The sequence below is a fragment of the Balaenoptera ricei genome, chromosome 18, assembly GCF_028023285.1.
Source record: "Balaenoptera ricei isolate mBalRic1 chromosome 18, mBalRic1.hap2, whole genome shotgun sequence".
Classification (NCBI taxonomy): Eukaryota; Metazoa; Chordata; class Mammalia; order Artiodactyla; family Balaenopteridae; genus Balaenoptera; species Balaenoptera ricei.
In genome coordinates, this window is record NC_082656.1 from 65,342,545 (window position 1) to 65,368,454 (window position 25,910).

Sequence of the window (25,910 nt, forward strand, 5' to 3'; positions counted from 1 at the left end):
TGAAAATAAGTGTTTGCACAAAGACATACATGAAGGTTTACAGCATCTTTATTCATAGCCAAAAACTAGAAGCAACAAAAATAGATAAGCAACTGCTCAATAGAAAAATATATAATAGTCATCCATATATTGGAATTGTACTCAGAGATATAAAGGAAAATACTCCTGATGTATGCAACAGTATAAATGAATCACAAAGGTATTATATGCTAAATTAAAAACATTAGACACACACACACACACAAAAACTGATTTGACTTATAAGAAATTTCTAGAAAATGTAAAAACGGAAACCTAGAGCAAATCAGAAGTTATTAGGGATGAGGGATGGAAGTGAGGATGGGCAAATTGGCAGGAAGAAGCTTTTTAGGGATGATGAAAATGTTCTAAAATTAGATTTTAGTGATGGTTGCACGACTGTATAAATTCAGTAAAACTCATCAAAATGTACATTTAAAATGGGGGAACTCGGAAACTGTAAATTAAACTATGAGACACCACTGAATTAGTTGAGATAATGTATGCTAAAAAATTAATTAATCCTAAATTTAAAACAAGGAAGTTAAATAAATTCTGGTGATACCTGGAAGGAACTTTTAGATGATATGGCAAAGATTTAACAGCAACAGTCACCTAAAGGAAATATATGTTAAGAATCACCTGTTACAGCTCTGAATCATGTTTCTAACCATGGTGTCAATCACAGCTTAAAATATATAAATCAGAGTCCAATTTAACCCAAAGGGGCTGACATCTGTCATGATAAGTCATGATAATTCATAGTAAAATGATTTAGACAGGAAAGTACATTGCCACCTCCCAATACATATTATCTAGCAGTGAGAATTTGAACTAATTGGGAATTGATATATCCATTTCTCAAACTGATCTACACTCTCACAGGATTCTACTACTTCACAAAACTATCTGCACCACTTATAGGAATCCAGGAACGTGTAAACCACTTTGCTGGGAGACAGTTCTCCAGAGGTCTCTCAGGTTTTTCTTGCAGGAAGGCACTGCTGTCCTTTGGTTACAGATTATCTTCTCAAGTATGTTTGGATCGTGAATAGCCTTAGAAGATGAAGATAGTGTCTTTTTGGAGCAAAAGCTGGGTTTGTTTACTGCCCATAAGAAAGATTAAAGATCCAGGCTCTGGGCTCTCTCTTGTAACACAACCTGCTAGGTGTGCAGATAATACCTGTGCCTCTTTGTGTCACCAGGTGGGATCAGGGACTTGGAGAGTTGGAGTAAATGCTGATACTATGTCTACTCCTTTGTCTCTGTCACTGGAGTCTTGTGGCTTCTGCCAGCATCCATGAAACTGTAGTGGGTCAGCTTATTAGCTTGCAAGTAAGGTACAGTCTCAGGACTCCTCAGAGTTCTTAACAAAGTCCACTTTAAACCTTCCTTTTTTGTTTGTCAACCCTATTCCTGAGCAGAAAAGGCTAAACTTATTTTGTAGATAGTTAAAACTGTACAATACTATATAATTCAACCATTTGAAAAAAACAGGACCTAGTGAATTTGTACTCAATAATTTTTACTTGCTTTACTATTTTGGTATTATTTCCTAAAATAAAAGTTCGGCATGGAAAATATCAGTGAATTAAAAAAAAACTAGACAATTAATATAAAACATTAAAGATAAAAATACACAAAAAAATCAGTAAGATTGTGTATTTACTCCAAATTTTTCAATCTTTTTACACTACTAGATCAATTTCTTAATTGCATAATTTGAAAATCAAATGCATACATTTTTCTAAACATTCAGAATACACACTCCAGCCTAAAATCTAAGAAAAAAGCTAATGTTCATTAAACTAATATTCGTCATAATGGTACAAATTTAAAGATATGCCAACAAGGGATTCCCTGGTGGCACAGTGGTTGGGAGTCCGCCTGCCAATGCAGGGGACACGGGTTCGAGCCCTGGTCTGGGAGGATCCCACATGCTGCGGAGCAACTAAGCCCGTGCACCACAACTACTGAGCCCGCGCTCTAGAGCCCGTGAGCCACGGCTACAGAAGCCTGCGCACCTGGAGCCCGTGCTCCGCAACAAGAGAAGCCACTGCAATGAGAAACCTGCGCAGCGCAAAGAAGAGTGGACCCCACTCTCCACAAGTAGAGAAAACCTGTGAGCAGCAGCGAAGACCCAATGCAGCCAAAAATAAATTAAAAAAAAAAAAAAAAAAAAAGATATGCCAACAAGGAATGTTGGAAATAATGTAACAAAATTACCACAATTTATCTTTTGCCAATTTAAATAAATATTTTGATAAGCTAAAAGTCTTTAGGGGTAAGTCTTACGAAAAGGAGTCAATACAGGTACAGGCTACTCATTTGAAGACTGCTGGTTCAGGGACTTTACTGTGACACGTACTTAGTAAAGCAGTCATTATTAAATCCGGTTTCTGGGTTAAATCAATAGTCATTGATAAAATGCCTTCAAAAGAACATGTATCATTTTGTGCAATTTTTAAAGTGCTACTTGCGATAATGTAACATTGTCCTTAACCTTTTTGGAGGAAAAACTAAGTACATTATTGTCCCCATAATGACAGGAATGGCAATCATTAAACTGTATTTCTGAGAGACCAAATCTATTTTTTTCTATTGACAGCTCAATATCAACACAATTACTTTGCTTTGGAGAAAATAAAAGTTGACTTCACAATGTCAAAGCCTGGAAATAATTAATCTCTAAAGGCAAGGGCTCTTTCCTTCAAGACTTAATTTCAAAACTAGTTTGGAGCATTTTAAAGAATCCTCTAACGCATTACACACACACACACACACACACACACACACACACACACACACAGAAAGGATCTCATTTATAGATACAGATTTACTAGTTAAACATACTAATAATCAAAGACATAAATGATATGGACAAACACAGCTGAAAGGCATTAAGCTTCATATTAACAACTATATGTGTAACCAATACCTTTTTTAAGCTTTTTAATAAACACATAGGTGCTATAGGATGAAACAAAAGAGTAAAGACAAATCTGAAATTCTTAATCATAGTAGTTTAAAATTTTGTATGTTGTTTTGTACTGGAAACTTTTCTGATAACAGAAAACATATCCAAAGAAATTTAAAATTAGTCAATACATCACTCCTTTTATGTGTAAATATATAAATATGTGTGTACGCATATACATAATTGTGAGGTTTAATATATAAAATCATTTGGGGAAGGGAGACTTAGAAAAATATTACCCTGAGTTTTATCACAAGAAGTTCAAGACAAATTATGTTAAAGACCCGCACTTACTGTTAATCCTTTCCTTTCCATGTTATTTTTGACACTGAGCATTCGTGACCTAAATGCACAGGCCCTTGATCTGATTCCTTTGTAGTTTAGGAATCTTACTGGATTTTTTCTTTATCCCATTTGCTCAAATTTATTTGTAAACAAAATGCAGCTGAATTCAATACAGAGCTGATGTGAAAGCAACTGACAAACCAACTAGGAAAAGCAAAGTTTTCCTCAGTCTCAAAGTAATAAGTTTGATAATTAGCTACAAGAATTATTCAAGAATTATAATTTTCTGTCTTCAACTAAGAGCTTTCCAATCAGTCCTAGCTAGGAGAGAAGGAGCTAACATATACATTAAGTATAAGCACGACTTTATTTTTAAGAAGGCGATATGGTGGAAAAGTTACAATTTGGTATGAGGCTTTGATGTCAAAAAAACAGAAGTGAATCTGAGCTTTGGCACTTATTATCTATGTGAGCTGGAAGTTACTTAATTTCTCTGAGTTTCGGGGGAAAAAAGAAACTATTTAGAATCAAAACTGCCTCTTGGCCCTTCTGTCATTAGGAAGTTGTCAGGCTAAGAGTAGGAGGCAACATTCATATTAAAGGGAAAATAAAATTTTAAATGGCTCCATTCAACCTACCTGTGGCTAAGAGGGAATGGGATAAGAAAAGACTAACCTTCTCAAAATCTTGGCCAGTTTTCTAATGTGCCTGGGTGACTCCAAGTGTAGATGACTGTGTCTTTGACAAGAACATAAATACATTTGGGGATATGCAGGTGTTAGTCCAGAGTCTAGTTAGAGGAAGTAAGTTAGATTGTTCTGGCTGATAATATCAGGATATTTAATTTCATAAGAAAGCCCCAATGGTGGGTACCCAAAAGAGAGAGAAGCATGAGGTGTGAAGTGAGTTAAGGGATGAGGCAGCAGTTTTTTGAAGAGTTTGGAGCCTACAAATTAAGATGTCCTGTAAGAAATTTGGGATAGTGAAAAGCCATTTAGAAATAGTGCTGTCTAATATTCAATTTTAAGTTGATGTCCTAAGTTTTCTGCAATATAAACCTCCAAAATGGAGATAGATCCATTCTGTAAAAGTACCCTGTGGATACCTGCTGGCTGATCTTCTCATGCTCCATCCACCCACTTCCGATTTCAAGCACATCTGTGGAGAACATTTCTGAGCGAGCCTAGACATACACAGATCGCTGCCGCCTGCATGCTTGTGCCCCCTTCTTGGGGCATCCTGCCCCAGAGCCTTCTCACATGCCACAGGAGCTATTCATCCAAATACAGCCCAGCCCAGGAGGTAGGTAAGTATGCATGACCATGTCAACCTTCAGCCACAGGGGGCAGGAGATGGCAAATAACTGCTCAGCCCCTGCCCATGGAGGGAGGCATCCCGCATGGTTCTCGGGGGGCTCCTGTGGGATGGAGCCCTCACAACAGCAACACCAATGGCACACCTCACGCAGCTTTTCCTCCATCCCTGCCTTACACCTCCCCCAGCTTCCCTCGCTCTGGTTGCCCGGGAACATCTTCCCAATAGACTCCCAAGGCCTTACCCATCCATGACTCTACTTTCAATAGACTCCAGACCTAGATGCTTTGTGGAAACTGTTTTAGTGGACAAACAGAGGGAAAGAGGCTGAGTTCCCTACCTGAGCCAGTGCAGAGCTGAGAGGGCCAGCAGGCTGGGGGAGAGGGAAGACCAGGGAGTAACAAGGATTCTAAGCAGGGGTCTTGAGGGGCCCTGACATTCCTGTGGGAAGGGTGACAAGAGGATTGAGTCGATCTTATTTATATCTCAAATGACAGGGCAACCTTAACTAACTTCTAGTTACAGAGTAGGCTCATGATAAGTAGAAGAAAATGAATTTAATAAAGCTGATGGTAAGAATTTTGCATTCTGAACCAGTTTATTGCTGTCAAGATCTTCAGTTTCAGATTCTGCTGATCTGTTATCAGGTCTAACTTTTAGTGAGATATTCCTCAATTAGCAGGTGGCACATTTTGAATCTCAGGGCCATTCTATGAGTTGGGGACAATCTATCTTTCAAAACGTATTATTTCCTGAAACTCCCATTCATGTATAATATTTGAGCCAAATTATTACCTATGTACACCTTACATCTTGACATTCCCTATACTTGGAATATTCTTTATTATCATCTGCTTTTTTCCCCCCTAAACCTAGCCATCTTTCCACGCCTGCCTGAAACAGTATGTCATCCATAAAAGCTCCCCAAACCAAACCAGAATGTATGACTATGTTTCATGGTAGTCACCTGCCTCTTGGTATTTATAGTTTTTGCTTTCTCCCATTCTCACAGGACAACATTTAAGTTCCATTCACCTTTTACTTACATATATGGGATCCCTGCATAGAGCTGCAGTTTAGATTTGATCAGCTTCTTCGTCTTCATTAATATGCTGGGTAAGTTTTTACTACAGAGGATGTTGCTACCAGCCTTTCTTATTGGCTTCCAAATTTCCATGTGTCCCATTCCATAGTCCACCATTTCACACATCCTATTCTGAAGCCTCATTCTGACCCTTGTTCCTTAAATAAATACCTACCTGTCACAACATTTTGCTTTCACTCGGATTCTCTTATCTCCTCTAACTCACAGGGTAAACATACAAACCGGTTTGCCTAGAACATCTCCAGTTTAAGCCTGTCGTACAAGTGTAATTGTAGCATCCCTTTTTACTCCCAAACGTTTCCAGGTTTTGGAGGATAAATTATATAGTCACCTTATTTTATGCAGCTTTTGTGCTTTGTTGCTTTTCCTTCTTTTCTGTGCTTCACCTACTCCCACACTGCATTGCACGTTATACATCCACTGTTGCAGAATATACAGTATTTTTAAAGTGAGGGAAATTGTCATGGAAAATGATGTAACATGATCAGTTTGCTCTGGGTATACGGAAGACTTTCCTGTGACCAACATTATAAACGTCTGAGCACTATTAAGTCTGAAAAGCAGACACAAACCAGAATGGGTGGGAAGAGAGACTGCGTTTGGCATAGCTTCAAGAACATCATTTCAGGAAGAAAAATCCAATTCAGTTTTCAGAATGACTGGTTAACCAATCCATGACACGTCTATGTAATCAATATCTACTGCCACTTACCTTGGCAGCATTCCTGGAGAGATCATTTTCCAAAATTGTCCTCTTCTCAGCCACTTTCCATTGTGTTTTATGTAAATTATTTTGGCTTGTCTACTGTATCCCATTTTTTTTTTTTTTGCCTCTATTACAATAAAGAACTTAACCCATGTATTGCATTAAGTATGAAAGAATAGATACTTTCCAACCCCTGTATGCAGTTTATTTCTTTGAGTATTCAGTTTTAAAATTCTTTTCAAAGTTATAAAAGACAGCTCAAAATATTTTCCCATTTTCAGAGTTCTTGTAGATAATCCTAACCCAACACGAACACCAAGCATTTCTATCTCTGTTATCTATCCCACTTTTACAGATTGCTACACAAGGTTCTGCCCTACCACAGCAGGAGCAGCTTTTGACCTTTCCCTTGAAGGAATTAGTGTTTTTCTGGTCAGCAAAACCTTTGTCAGCAGACATAGTCGTTGGTTAAGGAACTCTTGGTATTCTCCCTGATCAGTACCCTCTGTCAAAGGATAAGCATCCTTAATTTGTGCCTACTAAAGAGAAATGGATAAGCAACAAGGATTTACTGTATAGCACAGGGAACTCTGCTCAATATTCTGTAACAACCTAATTGGGAAAAGAAATTGAAAAAGAATAGATGCATGTATATGTGTAACTGAATCACTTTGTTATACACCTGAAACTAACACAACATTGTTAATCAGCTATGCTCCAATATAAAATAAAAATTAAAAAATAAATAAAGAGAAATGGATCAGGAACTGCTTTACTTCCCCACTTAAATACCCCTCAAAACCCTCAGCAGCTTCCCATTGCACTGAGAACAAACCTAGAACTCTGGCCAAGTCAGCGCATGGTCTGGCTGCCACTCTCCCCACCGAGCCCCATCTCAGCCACTCTCTCCTGCGTTGGCCACCATGTTCCAGCCACACTGGCCTCCTTTCTTTGGCTGAAAGAGCGCACCAATCCCTTTCCCCTCTCTTCCCAGAAGGCACTTCTATCAGCCCTTCAGGTAACAGGCTCGTTCTCACGCTCCAGTTCTCAGCTCATGCGATGCCTCCCCCAGAGGGGCCTCCCGTGACTGCACCATATACGAATTCCCCCAGTTAGTTTCCTTCGTTGCCCTCTTAATCTCTCCATAGTTCTAGAGTTAATTTTCTTATGTGTTTGTTTGCTCACTTAGTTGTTGTCTGTCTACCCATTAGAGACTGTGCCTATGTTTTTTTACCCTTAACATCCCCAGCGTCTAGCACATAATGGGTGATCAATGAATGTTTGTTACATGAATGACAGCACTAAATAAGACTGATACAGGCAGTGTTTCTCCTGGTATCATTTTGTCTGGCTCCATTTCTGCTAGTAGCTAGCAGCTCTCCAGCAAGCTATTAATCCCCTCTAAATCTCGACCTTGGTTGCTGGGAGCAAAGAATGAAAGCAGCCAACCTCTGATCCGTGGGGGAAGGGGGAGGGATGACGGAGGCAAGGGGCAGCCTGGGAGAATGAAAAGAAAGCAGATGACTTTGTTTAATTCTTATGTCAACTGGACCGCCAGATAAATGGACCAATAGTACTTAATAGGAAGAACAGACTTTTTCTCTGAAATGCCCTTAGTAGCCATCCCTGGTTGACAATTACTTATAGTAAAAGGAAAGTAGCATCTATAAGCCATGAATAATGCTACACATGCTTTATCACATATAAAATAGATCTGCTTAATAATTCGAATGCTTCACCATGGGAGGTGATTCCTACAAATCTTGCACACAAGTCTCAATCTATTATTCTGGGTAAAAAGTGCATGTCTATCGATGGAAGATAGGACCTGCGGATTCATTCTGAAGTCCCCATACCTCTCTTTGCTCCATCCAAGCTGAGTAGGATCTCTGATTTATGAGAATCTGATTTGACTATCCAATCGTGTGTGTTAGCTTAGCTGTGAATCAGAATTCCATGGGGAGTTTAAAAATACTAGTATCCAAAAATTCAATGGTGAGGGAGAAAGGAAAAGAGTCTGTCGAAGTTCTTTTTCTATGATTTAATCCTGGCCCGGGGAAGTAAAAATGTAACCAAAGAGCGTCGGGTGATACCAGTTGCAGTGGATTGAAGGGTGGCCCCCAAAGATATGTCTACATCCTGGCTCTAGAAACCTGTTGTCTTTGTCAGCTCGGGCTGCCATAACATATCAACAGCAACTGGGTGGCTTAAACAACAGACATTTATTTTCTCACAGTCCTGGGGGCTAGAAGTCTTTAAAGAAGGTGCCAGCAGATTCAGTTCCTGAGGAGAACCCTCCTTCTGGTTTGAAGATCGTTGCCTTCTTGCTGTTGATCGTTGTCTTCACATGGCAAAGAAAGAAAGAGGGAGCGAGCTCTCTGGGGGGGGGTGGGTCTCGGCTTATAAGGGCACTAAATGCATCAGGAGGACCCGACTCTTAGTACCTCATCTAAGTTTAATCACCTCCCAAAGGCCCGGTCTCCAAACACCATCACGTTAGAGGTTAAGCCTTCAACATATGAATTTTATGGGGGATGCAATTCGGTTCACAGTACCTGTGAATGTAACCTTATATGGAAAAAAAGGTCTTTGTAGATATTAAGGATCTTGAGGAGAGATCTTCTAGGATTACCCAGGTGGGCCGTAAATCCAATGACAGGTGTCTTTAGAAGAGAAAGGCAGAGGGAGATTAAGCACATGGAGGAAAAGGCAAGCAAACACCAAGGCAGAGAGTGGAATTATAGAGTCTCAAGCCAAGGAACACCTGTAGCCACAGAGCTGGAAGAGGCAAGAACCGGTTCTCCCTTTAGTGCCATCAGAGGCAGCACAGCCCTGCTGGCACTTTGATTTTGGACTTCTGGCATCCTGAGCTGTGAGACAATAAATTTCTGTTTTAAGCCAAGAAAATAAACGCCAGTGCTCAAATTCCATGCCTATCCAATTAAATCAATACCTTCTGCAAGTGAAGTCCTGGCACTTTGCTGTTGTTTAAAGCCCCTGGGGTAGTCGTAACTCTGCATGTAATTACGGTTGAGAAGCTCAAACTTAAAGTGTTTCCCCTTCCAGAGTTATTATCATTTTAGTGAGGGTTTCTTTATTCTGAAAGACCAAAAACATTCTTGACCTTCTGAAAAATTAATGCCTGGTGGCAAATTATTTGTACCAGGGAATGTATTGGAAACTAAGAATAGTGACAACATATATTAGAGACTTCTGGATCCTTTAAAAATCTGCCATCACTTCTATTATGACTGGAAAGTAATATTTTAAAAGGAATTTGAAAATAGGCTGAAGGGCATTATGAAACAATGAAGCATTTTTATTCCTTGATATTGCACTAAAAGTAATCATTCTGAATTAGCCTGTAGAGTAACATCCAAAGGTGGGGTGTTTTACTTCTTTTATGTTATAAATTCCCATAGTTTTTCTTTCCCAATCTATCACCCTGATCAAGAGTAAATAAATCTACTATACCAAGTGAACTAAAGAGGCAAAATAATCGCAGTCTTACAGGGAAATACAGATAGTTCATCTAACCCCAATCCTTCCATTTTAACCTGCCATCAGAAGGCTGGGCAGAAGGTCACCTCTTCATCTCTATTTCTCAAGAAAAGAATTAGTCATACATATTGTTAAATTGGCTTCATCCCCAAAGAATAAATGAGAGATGAACTGCACTGAACAAAGAGACATCACTACACTCAGAAAGCCATTTGCTTGCAACAGGAAATCGATATAAAGCAGTCTTACAACATTGCATGACATTAAATGTCTATAATCACTTTATTCTGCTTAACTTGTATAGATGTGTTCTGTCAGCATTCTCTCTCTATAATCTCTCCCTAGGAAAACTCATCTCCTTTCCACAGGGATCACTTATAAACTAATAGCTCTCAAATCCCCATCTCTAACTCAACATCCCTTCTAAGCCCTAGAGGCAGTATGGTGCAGTGGCTAAGGATGTATATACAGGCTTTAGAGCCAGTCTGTGTTCAACTCCCAGCCACCACTCATTGGTCGAATTATTTATCTTCAGTAAGCCTCACTTTCATCATCTCTAAATTGAGAAAAATGCATGCAGCCCAGTACCTATTAAGAAGTAAGGATTTGAGAAATGTTGTATTTACTGTAATTATTATCATTAGGCCTATCCATGCAGATGTCCCAGGAATACATCAAATACAAAACTGTCCAAGGTTGAATTCATTACTTCCCCCCAGTAAATGATTCATCTCCGTGAGCTCTACCGTATTGAATAAAGCCATCATCCTACCAATATGCAGCCCCCAGGGAATCCTTTTGTTATTCTTCCTTCTCCCTCATTTCCCACTTACTTTTCGTGGCCACATCTTGCTCTCTCTCTACAGTGACTCATTAATCCACCTTCATACATCCCGATTGACATGACCTGAATTCAGGTCATTGCCACTTCGATGACTACAACTTCCTTGTAAGTAGTTTCCTAGGCTCCAATCTCTTGCCCTCACATTGCTGCCTGACGTCCTCCAGCAACACAGATCCGAACTGGAAATGACCCTCCAATGTACTCAAATGCTTTACTTAATATGTCATTCAAAGACTTCCAAAATCAGGCCCCAGCCAACCTATCTAGCCTCATCTACCCTACAGTCTACTGAGGAGGATCTCAGTCCCTACTCTACTAATAAGACTCCCCCACGGGGCCTTCCCTGGTGGCGCAGTGGTTAGGAATCCGCCTGCCAATGCAGGGTACACGGGTTCGTGCCCCGGTCCGGGAAGATCCCACATGCCGCGGAGCGGCTAGGCCCGTGAGCCACAACTACTGAGCCTGCACATCTGGAGCCTGTGCTCCGCAATGGGAGAGGCTGCGACAGTGAGAGGCCCGCGCACCGCGATGAAGAGTGGCCCCTGCTCGCCCCAACTGGAGAAAGCCCTCGCACAGAAACGAAGACCCAACACAGCCAAAAATAAATTAATTAATTAATTAATTAAAAAAAAAAAAAAGAGTCACCCACACCCATGGGCATTCTCAGAGGGAAATGTAATTACCCAGCCACTGACTGTAAATCTATCCCTCAAGAAAACAGGACAGATTGCAAGTGAGAGCACAGTTTATACATATATATATACATATATATATATATATATATATATATATATATATATATGTATATATATATATATATAATCTTAATGTGATTCTAACTTATATCTTTTAAAGCAAATTATGTGTAAACTTTGGCACCTTATAATTAGCTTTAAAAGGATTACTAGATTTTTATCTCTCATTTAATCTCAATAAGCTTTGGGGGGACCATATTATGGATGAATAACGCTAGCCAACAACCTAAAATTCAGATTACTGTAAGCCTAAAAGTTTATTGTGACACCTCTTAGTACACTCTTTTCCTTTAACCCTCTTCCCCAAACACCTTATACCGCAACCCTTGACCTCCCAGCTCTTGAAAACCTAAGCATATAGTGTTCCCTATGCCTCCCTAGCTTTATTTGACCTTCCTCATCCTTACTTATTTACACTTTTTCATCCTCCCTCTCTCGGCTTAATTAGTATCCTCTCTTGAATGTTTTTCTTTTATCAAATTTAATATTATTATTTATTTAACATTTCAAATCTATTGAAGTTATTCAGTAAGGCTAGCTTTTAATGGGCAGCAGCATACTTTTACTGAATACAGATTACCATCTTGGTTCTGTAACAATTCAGTCAGCAGCTGTGAGGACCACCGGCTCTCCCCTTCCCTTGCCCCCCTCCTTTGGGGTGCCTGCCAACAGGGACAGGTTCTTCTCCTGTCCACATAGCAGCACAGAAAGTGGCTCCATGTGTTGGTGTTACTTGTCTTTTCACTCTTTTTTCTTTGGTGCTTCTGTTATTAAAAAGTTAATTTTAATATAAACAAATGTGTTAATTTCTTTTTCTCTATGGTTTATAATTTTTATATTTTGTTTAAGAAACCCTTTGTTACCCTGAAACAATAAAAATATTATCCTATATTATCTTCTGAAAACTTTTTGGTTTTTCCTTTTACACTTATGTCTTCTATCCACCATGAATTAATTTTTGTTTTTGGTGTAACAACTATTAGAAAACAATAATGATTTTTAATACCATTAATAATAGCAACAAAAAATATCAAATATCTAGTAATAAATCTCATGAAATATGTCCAAGATCTCTACAGGAAACCTGCAAAACTTTGTTGAGAGAAATTTAAAAATCAAAATAAATGAAGAGATCTATGGATTTTAGGATTAAGAAAATGACTATTGTTAAGATATCAATTCTTTGAATGTTCTCTGACTCCCTGGAGAGTAGGTGCCCATAACTCCATGTATCTGAACTCCAGACTGTGTTGAAATTCTAAGGTACAAGTCTAGGCTCAGGTTAGACTGATCCCTAAACTACAAATTGCCACATTCAGGTTAATCCAAGAGCAAGAGCCTAGGAAAGAAACTGATACTGAAAATCAGAAAAACATACAACTGAAGTGACTGGAGAGAGAGAGAGAGAGTCTAGGTATAAAACACCCGGACAGAAATCACAATTTCAACTTAGAGACTGTATTGAGCAGAATATACGTAAGAAGAATTATCCTTAGATTATCTAAGGAGCTGAACTGTAGCCACCAGCGCTTCCTACAGGCCACGGAGGCTCTCATCCAAGAATGGAGAAAAAGCTCTGCGAGGCCACTCAGGCACACCGGTGCGATTCATACATTCCCTATTGTATGGGAACTTGTGATATTTTTTCTGAGACAAACTGATGATGAGGGAGGAAAAACTCTTTCTAAGTGAAGGAATTAAGCGTAAATGTATAAACAGAGAAAAGAAAGAACTTCATGTTAATCCACTGGTAGAGAAAAAAATGGGGAGACACAAATATATGGTATATCTTTAATTACTGATATAATCTGGGCTTGTTAATATATGCAAATTTCAAATCAGAATCAGGGACCACCTAGTACTTCTAGGCTGAGTCCAGAAATCATTGCTCCTAAACTTTTCTAGGTAGAAAATGGATCATCCTATTATAAACATTGTCCAATTTTTCCTTGGTAATTCAAAATAGAGTTAAAGTAAGAATTTTAAATCCAGCATACAATGAGGCAATTTCAAATTAAAAAAACAAAAAGGCAATTCTGATTCCCTTGGCAAAAATTTCCTTGCATTGAAAAGTAAAATTTCAAGCAAATTTTCATTGATTTTTTTTTTGAACATCTTTATTTATTTAATTTTTATACAGCAGGTTCTTATTAGTTATCTTTCTTTGATTTTAAATGCAACAATCTCTGTTGAAGTTATTCTTTGTAATATTTTAAATACATTTTAAAGATTAATATAAAACATATTGCTGTCAAGTAAATAATATCAACCTCATCAGAAAAGATAAAGAAGAAATTAGAACCTGATGTGCATAGATCAATAGATACTTAGATACATAGATATAGACGATAGCTAGATAGATGATAGCTAGCTAGATGACGATGATGATGATGATAGATAGATATTTACTAACCAATTTTAGTTGGTTTTTAAAAAATATTTCAATTCATCATATTCATGTCTCAGTTGATCCTCTGATTAAAAGGAGTTTGTGCTTCTTGCAGGTACAAAGGCAGCACACAGCCTGAAATCTATCTGAGCTTCCCTAGCCAAGTCAATGCCCTAGCTCAGGCTATATCCTGGAGGAAGCAGCATCTTTTTTTCTAATTTACACCAAAGCTGGTAGGAGATTTTATAGTTCTATAAAAACTCAAGGGCTTCCCTGGTAGCGCAGCGGTTGAGAATCTGCCTGCCAATGCAGGGGACACGGGTTCGAGCCCTGGTCTGGGAAGATCCCACATGCCGTGGAGCAACTAGGCCCGTGAGCCGCAACTACTGAGCCTGCGCGTCTGGAGCCTGTGCTCCGCAACAAGAGAGGCCGTGATAGTGAGAGGCCCGCGCACCGCGATGAAGAGTGGCCCCCGCCTGCTGCAACTAGAGAAAGCCCTCGCACAGAAACGAAGACCCAACACAGCCAAAAAAATAAAATATACAAATAAATAAATAAAAGATTACTATAAAAAAAAGAAAAAGAAAAACTCAAGTGTCTGTATCATTTTTAATTCAAAATCAAAGTTATCACATAACATCTGACATGTGATACGCCCTTACACTGAGAGGAAATATTCATTCATGCATGCATGCTTACCCAGAGGGAAACAGAACCCAGAGGAAAACTGAAAGAAATCCCTCTTCCCATGAAGCTAATATTCTAGTGAGGAGAGACAGACTCTAAATCGGACTCTAAATTATAATAAATTAATAAAACATAAAGCATCAATAAAACATAAAGCAGCAGAAGAAGTGCTAAGGAGGAATATAAGGAGATACATAAATGATATGAAAAAAAATAAAGCAAGGAAAGGGAATAAAGAGTATGGGGAAGTTGGGGAAGGCATTACAATTTTAGAGAGTGTGGCCAGCAAAGGCCTACATCAAAGACAGCATTTGAGTAAAAACCTAAAGGAAATGAAGAATGAGTCATGCACTTATCTGGGGCAAACAGTGGTCCAGGTAGAACGTGGAGCATGTGCAAAGTCCCTGAGGTGGGATTATGCCTGGTGAGTTGGAGAGTTAGTACTACCAGATATATATAGCAGTTAAATATGCAAGGCAGTGTGCTAATCATTTTACATAGAAATACCCATTTAGTCTTCACAGCAACCCTTTGATACAGGGGCTACTATTATTCCCATTTTATAGATGAGTAAAGTGAGGCAAAGGTTGTTAGGTAACTTGCTCAAGATCACAAAACTATCAGTGAAAAATTCAGACCTAGCAGTTTGACCCCAGGGTTGATGCCCATAACCACTCTACTATAGTATGTCTTAGTAATTTAGTAATTTTAATCATCAGTGGATTCTGATTATGATTATCTCTACATTTTAACAATAGAAAGAAGAAAAAATTTTAAGAATCCAGTGAAGCTGATCAATCCAATGAACCAACCCAGAAAATCCAAATCTAGCAAAGTAGATATCCATTCATTAATTCCTGGGTGATAAACATTGCTCCTTGTATAGCATAAAGTTTCCTCATTGGTTCAAGCCTTATAAATGATGTAAAGTTTAAAAAGAAGAGACCTTAACAAATCATCAAATTTTGATTATTATGACTGAGACAAAGCTAAATTAATTGCCTACTTTTTTAAAAAATTAGGTAAATAACAGAATAGTTAATAGGTATTCTACAACCAAGTTTTCTAAGTGTGAATCACAGCTCCATTATGTATTATCTGTGATGTTAACAAGCTGCTTAGTCTCTCTGGGTCTCAGAGTCTCAAGAAGTGTGGGTAATAATAGTACGTACCTCACAGGGTTTTGTGATGATTAGTTGTGTCAGCCGTGCCTGTTGTAGGGAAGTTGTAGGGAGATAAGTGTTAGTTTAGTATTACTTTAGTGGCAGTGTAGTATATTATGTAAGTAAGGGACCATAGTGGGAGGCTGTATGGATTGGAATCCCAGATTAACCACTGTCAGCTTTGTGACTCCGGCAATTTACTTAACCCCTCATTTTCTCAGCTTCTCACCTGTAAAATGGGAATAATAATTCTAATAACTTCACAATGTTGTTGGAAGGTTTAAATGAGTTACTATATGTAAGATGTTTAGACTGGCACCTGGCCCTTAATAAGTATTATATTTTTACTGATAGTAACATTAACATTACACATCATTTAGATTTATTAAGGAAGTTACTTCCTCTTCCATTTTGGTTCAAGAAGACATGATCAAACCATGACTTCTCTTTAAATATCTTTCTCTATAATTTGCTTCTCTCTGTCACTCAGAGGTAATCCAACAAATTGAAAAGTGTACACTAAGAGTTTAGGCCTTTTACTTAAAACAGTCAACATGTTGAGTGTTGTGCTAAATTATTTAGCCGCTTTCCTGAAAACTGTGTTTCTGCAAACTCCCTTCCCTCTACTCATTACTAACATGAAAATTCAGGTAGATTTAATTTTATATTCCCCATCTGTAATTACCATCATCTTACTGAGTGTTTTCAGCATTCACTCATATTTGACAGTAAAACCCTGATAACATATAAAGATCTATGACATGTGTCATTGTTTTCTTTATTATAGGATAGTTTAGGGCCTCATTTAATTACCTGTAAGGGAAAAGAAATTGAAACGTAGCTGCAGTTAGATATACTGATGACAATTACTATTTCCAGTGAACATGTCCTTACCAAGCTTTCATCTCCGTGCCTCAACATCTAAACTGCCATGACATTGCCTTAGAGCTCTTCAGCCAGATTAGGCAAGGTGTTATTTACAGAGAACATTACCTTTGGTCTTACTCAAATGGCAGAAAAATCTGCCAAAAACCTGAATTGCTGTATAATCAGCTTGGTTTGGCACACTCCACAGAGTTGGCAAGACAGAACAAATGTTATAACAAATAGTCACTCTTGATGCTGCCCTATAAAGGAAAACATGTTGTCTCTATTCCATACTTAGTAGAAGCCTAGCGGGGAGAAGTTCCATGCAGAAAATACCTGATATGTGCAGAGTACCTTGAAATGTCACTATAAGCCTATTATGGTAAGGAATTCTGAATATGGAAATTCCATCTCAGACCTCATAACAGTTTAAGTTACCATAATGATCTCATTATGAGTGCTTTTACCAAAAAGTAATGCTACTATACAAATCCAAAGCTCATGTGGTTATTTTGCTCATTTTGAAAGTTTCAATAAAGATTGTCATTTCCTATCTCTACAGATACCTTTTAAAATATGATATTCAACTATTCTAAGTTAAAGAGTGAAGCAGGAATTACCAGTTGATATTATCATCTAAAATAATATGGACAGCACTCGATAAAAGGATCAAAGTACAAAATCTCTTTCAGGTTTTGAAAGGGAAGATTCTTTTTTTATAACCAGGAGAGCACAAATTTTCTTAAGTTATCACAACTTGTTTCCGATCAAAGTTTCTCAAGCATTTTCCAATTTGTATTCTCCTGAGGGCCTCTACAAATGTTCTGCAGAATCTATTTAGAGCAATTGGTACTTAACTTCTTTGGTCTTTCAAAACTTCAGGAATCTTAAAACTATAAAACTAAGGTATGGATAATACACATACAGAAAGACTATGCATCTGATAAGAGGAGTTGATTCCAGATATCAGAAAAAAATAATTTTTTACTCTAGGAGTCATGGATTTTCCTTTCACTAGTCAATATCTTAAAAACGTTATGCTGAAGACATTTTCTGGTGGTTTCCATTTTGTCATATAATGGTTCCCAAAAGTGATGTGTTTGACCACAACTCATAACAGTGACTGGATCACCTTACCACCTCTGAAGTTCCACTGATTACAATAAGACATCATCTGACATTTAATTTGTTTAGAGTTAGAGATTCACTGTGACAATTCTATCATGGCAAAAGTTTGGAGGTTTCCAAAACCATTCTGGAAAGACAGCTTATCTTTTCTCAGTTCATTACCTTTGTTTTCATCTCTAGTAACTGTTACCAGGAAATTAACAGCTTAGTATTCCAAGAAGGGGCCCAAAATACAGCATTTCTGAAGGCAGGGAAAACTGCCCAAATTCAGAAGACACACCATATTCCAGGCCCCAATATATTTAATATAGAAATACACTCATTTATTTAAAAATTGATAAAGGACATAATTAATTTTAATTGTAAGCCTGAAATGTCATATCATGCAGAGTTGAGCAGAAAAAATTTTCAATTTCAAATTTCTACCATAGTTTAGGAAATTCTATAAGAATAATCACTCCCAGTGGTCTGTATAGAAGTTGGAATACAATTCTTGTCTGCTCATGGATCTCCAAATTTATTGGGAAAACTGATAGTGTCCAGCTCCCCAGAGATTCAGTTTTAGGAGGGTCCAAGGCCAGGGCCCTCTCAGAAACACTCACCTATTTTTAATTCTTATTCTCTTTTCTAATTCTTTTCCTTTGAGGTTTCCTTGGTCAAACCATTACCTTGTTCAGTCTGAAAAACTGCAGTTTTTCAGTGAAAAACTTCCCATTGATTCCTGCAAATATCCTAAAACTCTTGATTCCTCTAGACTCTGAATCTTGATATTTATAGAATAGACTTGGGAAATCAAGAGCCTTTTCTCTCCAATCTGATCCTTGCAAATGAAACTCTGACTTTCAGGACTCATTCTTTCTGCTTTACTCTTTAAATATGGTGTGGTATAATTTAACAATATATTTGGTCTTTGTCCTGAGTTCCTGGTACAGAGCTCCAAAAACACTAGAAATTTCCTGAGCAAAAAGAGTGTCTTCTGTTATTCGTAACTAGTGCCTTTGGATCACATATGAGTTTATGATAATGAGGTGACTTAGGGTGAGCCCCCTATTTAGCCTCAGTTTGGAGGTCACAAGAAAGACCAAGTGATTAGCAAGTTGGAACTTTCAGCCCCACCCCTGACTTCTAGAGAGTAAAGGGGGCTGGAGATTGAACTCTGTAATACCTCTGAACAATGAGATTCTTCAAAGAACTTCCTTGTTCATAAACACATCAAGGTGCTAAGAGGGAGGATGGTTCACCCAGAGAAGGTAGAGAAGCTCCACACATCTCCTCCCCTATACCTTGAGCTATGCACCTCTTCAATTTGGTTGTTCCTGTATTGTATCCTTTATAACAAACCAATAAATATAAGTAAAGTATGTTCCTGAGTTCTGTGAGCTATTCTACCAAATTGTTGAAACTGAAGAGTGGTTGGTAGAGACCCCTGATTTATAGCTAGCCGTCAGAAGGTGGCCCAGGACTCGTGACTGGCACCTGATGTGCAGGAAGTCTTGTGGGATTGTATCCTTAACCTGTGGGGTCTGTGCTAACTCCAGGTAGTTAGTATCAGAATTGAATTAAAATTGTTGGACGCCAGTAGGTGTCTGGAGAATCAGCGAACTGATTGCTGGTGTCAGGAAACACCTCACAACATGGTGATTTTGAAAGTCTAAACTAAGCAAAACTAAGCAATGCCTTCAATGGTTTTTTGCTGTATTACCACTGCACCCTTCTCCCATTCCTATCCCAAGCATGCATGCTTCAGTATCGATGAATGCAGCACTGTGAAAACAGTGAGTATTACTTGATGCGGAAAATAAATCTGTGTTATGGACCGAATAGTATTCTCCTAAAATTCATATGTTGAAGCCTGAACTTCCAATGTGACTGTAATTGGAGATAAGGCCTTTAGGGAAGTAATTAAAGTTAAATGAGGTCACAGGATGGGATCCTAATTTCGTAAAGCTAGTGTCCTTAGGAGAAGAGGAAGAGACGTGAAAGATCTCTCTCCCTCTCTACGCATACACACAGAGGAAAGGCCATGTGAGAACACAGCAAAAAGGCTACTACCTGCAAGGCAAGAAAAGTTCTCGCCAAAAACCAAATTTGCTGCCACCTTGATTTTGGACTTGTAGCCTTCAGAACTGTGAAAAAATAAATTTCTTTTGTTTAAGCTACCCAGTCTTGGTATTCTGTTATGGCAGCCTGAGCTAACTAATGTAATCTGATAGAATCTTTAAAATATTAGCATGTTCTAAATCTTTTTTAGCTTAAAGACTGACATTTTTTCCAACAGATTGTAATACCAGGGACGGGGCAGGTGATTCAATTATTTCAATTCAAGCACTCTGTTAACTGGTTGCTAAAATAATTCTAGAAACCTAATTTTAGAAAGTCTGATGTTTTTACTTTAAGCCATTACACTGTAAACTAGAGTTTTCAACTCAAAATTCAATCATTCGTTCTTATTTTTCTCTCTCTCTCTCTCTCTATATATATATTACTATTCAAACTGAAAAGTATAGTTCCTGCTTTCAAGTGTTTACAGTTTTGTGAGAGGACAGATATTAACCAAATAACCACACAATTCCCAGAGGTTCAAGTGAGCTTAGCAACCCAAGCACATTATTCCACATTTACTTGTATCCAGTTGATGCAGGAAGACAAGTAGAAGATTCCCATGAGAGGTCCTTTTTTTTTTTTCATAAAATGCACAGAAATATACTTAATCTTGTCATACATATTACATTTCAGAAATGCGTTGAGATTATATAGTTTTTATAGTTAGCATTTTATATGAGAAATCAAGAATGAGTAATGAAAAGGCCGATAGAACCAGAAGGATTGATTTATGAAGAAAGATTGAAAAGAGTAAATGCCTAGAGCTTGACCAACTCACAACTGAAAGAGAATATGGCATTAGAAATAACTCAAATCATTTAGAAAATACAGATATTTCAATAATATGATAAAAGGAAATTATTTTTACATTATAGAAAATGAGCCATATTTATTATTAAATTAGACATTCAGTTAAAGGTCTTTAAAATGATACATGAGCTCAGAATTGGGGGGAAAAAAATCCCAAGTGACTTTGGTCACTAAAAACAAGGTAGCTACAGGAAATTTTATCCACTTGTGGTTATCACCACTCGAAGCATTTATGGTGATAGGAATATTGGAAGAGTTTTCTAATAGTTCAGGAAATCATTTATGGGGAAAAAGATCAAGGAAAGTTAGACTAAGAATTCTCAAAGTCAAGGAGTATGTATTCCTGCACTGACTTGTCATCCTTTTTTAGAGAATTCAGAGCAAGATGAAGTATTTGCTTTCTGTTGTGAGGATCAAACTCAGGACCATATTAATGATGGTACCAGTGAATGTAATGATGATGAAACCCTTATGTTGCATGTAAAGCAGTCTTCTTGGTAGTTGATACAGGGAAAGGTAAAGAGCCATGTTTTTCCATGGAGCTCTAATAAATACGTCACTGAAGAGTCCCCAATCCACTTACCATCCTCAACAAATAAAGTGGATTTACCTAGAATTAAGAACTGTTCAGGTGAATTATAATAGTCCCCCATTTCAAAATTTTTTAATTACATGATTTAAAATTAAGCCTATAGGTCTATTGGATCATTGAAGAAAACCAAAGACCTTTTAAAATTACACTTAAGAAATAAAAATATTCTAATAAATATTTTAAACCCCACTCAAATATTAATAGTACAGTGTAATGTTTGCTTCTCCCTGAAATAAGCTCATTTTTAAAGATGCTTCAAAGGGAAAAGGAAATGGAAGAAGCCAGGCAAGCACACTGTTCTAGCCCAAAGCTAACCCAGGGCTTAATGCCTAAGGCATTCTATGCCTAAACAGCAAAGGTAAGATAGCGACCTTTTGGCTAGACTTACAAAGGAAGTTCCTGAGAATAAGAATTAGTACATTTAAGTAAAATATGTATTATTAATGTCAAAGTTATTTCCTGATGTCTTCAAATACCAAGATAAACATTGCAACCGTGAACTCTAAGATACAGCTTTTCCATATCCTCCTGAAGTCTCTATGATCGCTACATTTGTCCAAATGGGATGTCCCTTGGATTTTAAAATTCCCCCACCACACCATCTCTGCCTCTTAAGCAGGAAGACCACCCGAAAGAAGGCTTTGATCTAAAACTAATGCAGTACTTTAAAAAATTGAAGAATAAGCAACGGCAATGATCAATGTGGAAGCCCTTTGACCCTTGTGGATTAGTCCCTGTGGGATATCCAGAAAATAGGAGCTAGGGTCCAAGTATTCAGTGATAAGGAAATATGCAAGAATTTAGATGCATAGATGCCTCAAACTTCATAATTCTGTGATGTCCTTTTCTCCACTGTGAATTCCTAAATTAATTTGGGAATTCTTTTAGTTTAGTAAACTGTTCTGAGTTGTCATTAAACTAGAGAATTTTGTATTATAATTTGGAGAGAAAATTTCCTTCCACCATCGTTAATCACTTATCAATTTTGAATCAAAAGCATTTATTTTAATAAAGGATTATTCAAAATAAACAGTAGTCCCAGAAAATTCTGTATACTGTAAGCAGCAATAAATATCCAGAATTGGTAGAAATAAAGACAAAAGTTGTTGGTTGATTTTTCTTTAAGGGATTGCTAGAAATGCATAGATTGGTCTTGGTAATTTTTAACTTATGTTAGAAACAGTGGTTAAAATTTTGGACTCTGCAGTGGTTTTTAAACCATGTTCCAAGAAACCATTGGGTGGAGTTCCACAGAGAATCATGGATTCTGCAAAGGTTGGATTTTAATTAAAATTTAAAATCCACATTAAACTATTTTTAAACCAAACACACACACACACACACACACACACACACACACACACACATTCCAAAAGAAATTGAATGGAGGCAGATAGACAGGTTCAAATTCTGACTTTACTAGCTGCTCAAAATTGAGTATTAATACTTAAACTTTCACATTCTCAATTTTCCTATCTAGAAATGGAGATAATGATAAGATAGTCATATCAGAGTTTTTGACAGGAATAAATGAGATGCTGCAGAGAGGCAATACAGCATAGTGCTTCAGAGCACAGGTCCTATAACAATGGGGTCTCAAGGATGGTACCTAGACCAGAAGCATCAGCTTCTGCTGGGAACATGTTAGAAATGCAAATTCCTAGGACCTGCTCCACACCTGCTCAGGGTGGGACTAGCAGTTTGTGTTTTAACAAGTCTTACAGGTGGTTCTGATGCACAACACAGGTGAGAACCACAACCCTAGACTTGGTCTCCTTGGGTTTGAATCCTAGGTTGGCCATTTAATAGCTACATATCCACAGGCAAGTTACTAAATTTCTATAGTCCATGTGAAGTGTATGAAGCAGAATAATAAATGTTAGCTGTTATTAAAACACTTGGGATAGTGCTGGACTATATTAAGCATCTCAGTAAACAGCCACTAGTATGATAATTATTATTTTAATTATCACTATTATTATTATTACATGTCATTGTGAAACAGGATCAAGTAATAATATGCTTCAATATGTTCGAGTTCAATAAAATGCTTAAATTACATTCAAGTTCAAGGTAAAATAAAAGAAATCGAAAGCTTATGGCTACATATGGTGACTTCTATGTATTTTTTACAGTGAGACCCATAGAAAGGTGCCCAATATACTTATTTTTAAGTTCCAAAAACTCAGGTTGCCTTTTCTTCATAAAATCAAACTTGTTGGAGGCAGACATACTAAAAATAAAATCGATTCACTGTGATCATTCCTGCAGCTTTAAAATTCAAAGATTAGAAGACACAATGTTCCTTCTAATGTGCTGATTTTATTCCTTCTGTAATCCAAATGTCCGCACAGTGCCAGGCTTGAACGCCAAGTATGACACGTCAGTATTTTTTTTCATTCTTTGTATCTTATAAAGGTTCAAAGAAAGGCAAACGTGCCAGTATGCATATGGCCTGACATTTAGCTCTTTAATGCTGTGACAAAGAATGATTGAGGATTAGGATGCTGAGAATGGAGACGTTCATGCTTGAGTGAGATGGTCATGAAAACGATAGCAAGCATCTGCTTCCTTACAGCCCAAGGCCCTGGAACTTCACAGCAAGCTGATGATACCATCTGTAAGCATGGGAAATGCTTTTTAAGAGTCTTAATTTGCAGTTTATCATATTTACTATGTTTTGCCATTATTATCTTTTTCTATAATAACAGCACATTAAAGTCCATAGAGCCTGGATCTTTCTGTGCGAGATTTCTGACGACTAGTTCCGGCTCCCTCTTTCTTTGATCCGCTAAGCTCTACCGTTTGTAAGACCTTGCCCGTTTCACCTAAATTTTCAAATGTGTTGGCCCAAAGGTTGTTCATAAATTCTTCACATTACCTTTTTAAAATCTCTGTAACATCTGTAATTAGGTCTCTTTTTTCATTCTGGTATTAGTTATTTGTGCCTTATACTTTATTGAATTGTATCATTAATCAAATTTTGTCTATTTTATTACTTTTCCAAATAACAACCTTCTGGCTTTTTTCAAACTTCCTAGTGTTTATTTCTATGACATTAATTTCTTCTTTCATCTACATTATTGTTACGTCCTTTTTATTTGCATTTGTTCTGGATTTCTTCTTAAAACAGGAGATATATGTTTAGCTCATTAATTTTCAACATCGGTTCTAAATAAGAAATGTTTAGGCTGTTTTCTAATAATTTAAGACATAGCAGTATTTTTCTTATAATTTTCTTCATTTTCCATCACTTTCTATACCTGTGAGGATGTATTCCTTAACACATGGATTCTTTTAGCTAATTTCTTAATTTCCAAGATATGGAAATAGTCTACTTAATTTCATTATTGATTGCTAATTGAATTCTAGGTTAACTACATAGTTACGATAGCAATCTTTTGAAATGTTTGAAAATGTTCATTATGGTCAAGTTTCAAATGATCAGCTTTTGTAAATGTCCTATGTGTGCCTGAAAAGAAGGTATATTCTAGAGTTATATGATATGGTATTCTATTTGTATCATGGTCATATTTGGTCATATTCTATTTGGTCATATTTGTTAATCACATCCTATAAACCTTCCATATTCTTTACTGATTTTGTTTGCTTCCTATCAATTACTGAGAGATATTTGTTAAATTCTACTACTATGATTGTGAATTTGTCAATGTCCCCTTATTTCTGTATTTTCTTTGTATATTTTGGGACTATGTTTTTAGATACATACATACATTTAGAATATTTTATGTTCCTGGGAAATTGAAACTGTTAGTATTATTAAATGACTATTCTTATCTCTAGTAATGCTATGGACCTTAAATTCTATTTTGTCCGATATCAAATAGACATACCAGCTTTGTTTAGATTTTATTTGCATGGTTACCTTCTTCATCTTTTGCATTTAACTTTTTATATAGCCTTATAGCTTAGATGTGTCTTTCATAATGTTTTTCATTCAGAGGATTTTTTTTTGGTCTCAGAAAATTTATTCATTCAATAAAAGTTTACTGAGCATCTACTATATGCAGGGTATTCTACTAGGTGCTGCAGTTTTTGAAATGACAAAACTGTATATGCAGGATCAGAGCTAGTCCTTGATAGTTTTCCTGATTTGACAGAGAAAGACAGACTGCCCCTACCAGGCTCATTTAGGGAGCTAAGAGCATGGATGAGGTCTACTTTCTGTCCTTCTATCAGCCCAGCATAAACTTTTGCCTTCCTCAAATCAGTCGTAAGTCAAAACAAATAAGGCACATTAAAAAAATTTCCTAGCAAATTGACGAAATTAAAGACATGACATTTCATTTGGTAACCTGCTCAAAATTATAAAACTCATTCCATTTGGCCCAGCTCATACTGCCCAGGGCAAAACTTCCAGACAATTCTAATCCCACTGTGCTCTGTTCTTATAAACTGCATATTTAAAAAAAAAGTCTTCAGCGTCCTAAATGTGACATGCTCAGTGATTTTATTTAACAATATTTTTGTCTAAATTGGGTCAATTAGACAATTTACATTTAATGTAATTACTGATATATCTATATTTAAGCCTATCATCTTATTTTGGGCTTTCTAATTAGCCTGTTTCTTAAATGTTTCTTTTTCAATCTGTTCTTTTTCTGGAAGGATGAGCAATAATAATGTCATAGTGGATTAAAATGAT

General features: G+C 37.2%; 1 long non-coding RNA gene across 4 annotated transcripts in view; it reads right to left on the minus strand.

The window, feature by feature from the left end:
• The window catches only part of LOC132352301 (uncharacterized), a 147,146-nt gene that overhangs the window by 53,107 nt on the left and 68,129 nt on the right, over nucleotides 1-25,910 (minus strand). The window lies entirely within an intron of this gene.